Here is a 3759-nt window from a genome sequence, read left to right as displayed (position 1 = left end):
GGGGCGGGGGTGGGCTCCCTGCAGCACCCCCTGGCGGCAGGCGGGGGGCTCACTGCGCCTGCGCCGCCTGGTGAGGAGCGCGCGCGTGCGCGGTGTGGGGGTGCCCGAGGGGTGGCGGGGAGAGGCCGGAGGGGCTCGGAGACGGGTCTTAGTGACGCAGCGGTTCTCTGTGAGATTCGAGGGGGAAAAGGGGCTGTGGTTGCTGTGCTGGGAGCCACGGAGCTCGGTGCTGGCCGTGAAACCTCGCCTGGCAGCCGGCCGTGAGGAGAGGGCGTTCCTGGGCCCCGTGGTGGGGCAGCAGCAGGCGTGGGAAGCCAGAGCCGTTTCCTGGCCACCCAGGCCTCTGGTCATGGCATGGATAGTTTCAGTCTTTTAGAGTCTCGTAAATGGAGAAATTCCTGGAAGATGGTCCTTTTTATTGTAGTATCACAGAATCACAGAGAGGTTGAGGTGGGAACAGCCTCTTGGAGGCATCTGGTCCAACCCCCTGCTTGAGCAGCGCCACCTAGAGCCAGTGGCCCAGGACCGTGGCCAGGTGGCTTTTGAAAATCACCAAGGATGGGGAGTCAACCACCCAGCTGGGCAATGTGTTAGGTGGTTGGCCACTCTCACAGTAAAGTGTTTCTTGATGTTCAGACATAGCCTAGTGTGTTTCAGTTTGTGCCCATTGCCCCTGGTCTCGACACTGGGCACCACTTACGAGAACCTGGCTCTGTCCTCTTTGCACCCTACCTTCAGGTATTTATGTATTGGTAAGATCCCCCTGAGCCTTCTCTTCTCCATGCTGAACAGTCCCAGCTCTCCTAGCCTTTCATCATAGGAGAGGTGCTCCAGTCAAGTACACAAAGGTGACTCACCAGTGCTGAGTAGAGGGTAAGGCTCACCTCCCTCAGCCTGCTGGCCACACTTTGCCTAATGCAGCCCAGGATGCCATTCACCTTTGCAGCAAGGGCCCATTGCTGGCTCATGTTCAACTTTGTGTCCACCAGGACCCCCAGGTCCTTTTTGGTCAAGCTGCTTTCTTGCTGGGTGGCCCCCAGGATGTACTGATGCCTGGGGTTGTTCCTCCCCACTTTGTACTTCTTGTTGAACTTAGTGAGGTTCCTATTAGCCCTTTTCTCCAGCCTGTCCGTGTCCCTCTGGATGGCAGCACAACCCCCTAGTGTATCAGCCACTGCTCCCAGTTCGCTGTCACCAGCAAATGTGCTGAGGGTACACTATGCCCTGTCATCCAGGTCATTAGTGAAGATGTTAAACAAGACTGGACCCAGTATTAACCCCGGGGTCACTACTGGCCTCCAACCACACTTTGTGCCCCTGATCACATCCCTGTGAGCCCCACGTTCAGACAGGTTTCAGTCCACCTCACTGCTCATCCAGCCCATACATCAACAGCTTCTCTGTGGGGATCTTATGGGAAGCAGTGTCAAAGGCCTTACTGAAGTAAGAACTTGCTGGTAAAAGTGTGTGTGTGGGTGTAGAGTTTTATGTACAAGAACAAAGTAATGAGCTGCACAGTGCAGTGACTCATCCGTGCGTAGCTGTGTGGGTGTTAGTGCACAAAAATCTTGTGCGTGCTGCACAGCAGTCGAGAGAGGTGATAAAACTTAGCTTAAAGGTTGCAGAATGGGCTATATAAGTCTTGCGGTTTTAATTTTTACTATCTAAACTAGAAATGATTTAGTAGGGCAGTTTTTTATACAAAATTAACCTTTTACTAGCATATAAACTTCATGATCTTGAACTTAAAGTTTTTGAGTGGTGACATTCATAGACCATCATGACTTGCTAAAATCATACTACGAAAGCATCGCTCCTTCCTTGACAAGACCCCTTTTCCAATATATCTTGTCACTTCATTGCCTGTCAGATCAGAAGAACTTGCTGACAAATGACTCTATAGAGGTCGCTCTATATGTGCCATTTAACTTTTTCAGAGTTTTTGGGCTTTAATTTTTTTAAGATGTTCAAAGATAGAAATGTACATGCAATGTGTAAGTAAACATGGACTAAACATCACAAATTATATTTAACTATATGCCTGAAGCTCTGCCTTGTGTAAAGGACGGCAATCCAATCACTCATAATCTCAGACATCTTTTCAGTAAACAGTATGTCAGCCACCCATAGCCTTCTGCAGCCACAGCACTGAGCAGCAGAACACAGAGGTATTTGCATTGTTTGAGATGCCTTAAGAAACTCTGGAGGTAGTGATATAAAACCTTTCCTAGCACTATGACTCATCTAGACTATCAGGTAGATTTAGAAGTGTAGTTAATGCCTTTTCCTGAGCAAATGTGGTGTGTAGGATACTCTCAGAAATTCTGCATTTCAGCAGTGGTTTCTTACAGTTCACCAGCCATGTATGAAAAATGCATTGTGATACAGCGAGCAGAGGGGGCAGGGATGGAACCATTTACGCAGCTTCATGCAGCACCGTGTGGCATACGTGTGTGAAGTACAGCCTGGTAGGGAAAGCACAAGCAGTAATTTCTGCAATAAATGCGGGCAGTAATTAGTAATTGAGCTGGAGAGCTTCAGGTGCATCGTTGTGCTGGCTGCAAGCCCGGGTTCAGCTGGAAATTCTTAGAATCATAAAGGTTGGAAAAGACCTCTAGGATCAAGTCCAACCGTCACCCCAGCATCGCCCTGCCTCCTAAACCACACGCCAAAGTGCCATGTCCACACGTTTTCTGAATGCCTCCAGGGATGGTGACTCCACCACTTCCCTGGGAAGCCTCTTCCAGTGCCTGACCACTCTTTCAGTGAAGACATTTTTCCTAATATCCAACCTAAACTTCCCCTGGCGCAGCTTGAGGCCATTTCCTCTTGTCCTATCACTTGTTACTTGGGAGAAGAGACCAACACCCACCCCAATACAACCTCCTTCCAGGTAGTTGTAGAAAGCGATAAGGTCTCCCCTCAGCCTCCTCTTCTTCAGGCTAAACAACCCCAGCTGCCTCAGGTGCTCCTCAGAAGACTTGTGCTCCAGTACCTTCATGAACTTCGTTGCTTTTCTTTGGATGCTCCAGCAGCTCACATGTCCCTCTTGTAGTGAGGGGCCCAAAACTGAACACAGTATTGGAGGTGCGGCCTCATCAGTGCCGAGTACAGGGACACGATCACTTCCCTGCTCCTGCTGGCCACACTATTCCTGATACAAGCCAGGATGCTCTTGGCCTTCTTGGCCACCTGGGCACACTGCTGGCTCATGTTCAGGCGGCACTCAACCAGTATCCCCAGGTCCTTTTCCACCGCGCAGCTTTCCAGCCACTCCTCCCCAGGCCCCCAGCGGTGAATGGGGTGCGGTGGGGAGAATGGTTCATGGAATTCGAGTTGGATTTTGAGTTGTTTTCTCGCTTCCTGGCCGGTCACCCGGAGGTAACCTTTGAGGTTACCCACCTGCCTGCCAAGAGCCGCGGGGCGCCCCGGCAGTCGCGGCAGGGCTGCCGCAGCCCCGCGGCGAGGCGGGTTCCGGCACCGGCACCGCAAAGCCGCCAGAAAGGGCTGGGGGGGGTCAGCGCTCGGCTGATGCAGGGCCCCGGGGTAGGGTGGCTCCTGCCGGGGAAGGATCTCCTGCATCTTCCGCCCCTTCAGTGAGGGCTGTGTCTGCCTGCCTGCCTGCCTGCCTCTTTCCATCATACCGAGGCTATGGGGCGCCTGAGCCCCCCCGGAGGGGTGCCGCCTCGGCCCTTTGCACCGGCTGTACTCACGTTACTGTCGCTTTAAGGGCCGGCGGGGCGGCCGTGGTGGCGCTGT

The sequence above is a fragment of the Phalacrocorax carbo genome, chromosome 1 (genome assembly GCF_963921805.1).
Source record: "Phalacrocorax carbo chromosome 1, bPhaCar2.1, whole genome shotgun sequence".
Classification (NCBI taxonomy): domain Eukaryota; kingdom Metazoa; phylum Chordata; class Aves; order Suliformes; family Phalacrocoracidae; genus Phalacrocorax; species Phalacrocorax carbo.
The sequence above is the reverse complement of the archived record's forward strand: the minus strand, read 5'-3'. Positions refer to the sequence as shown.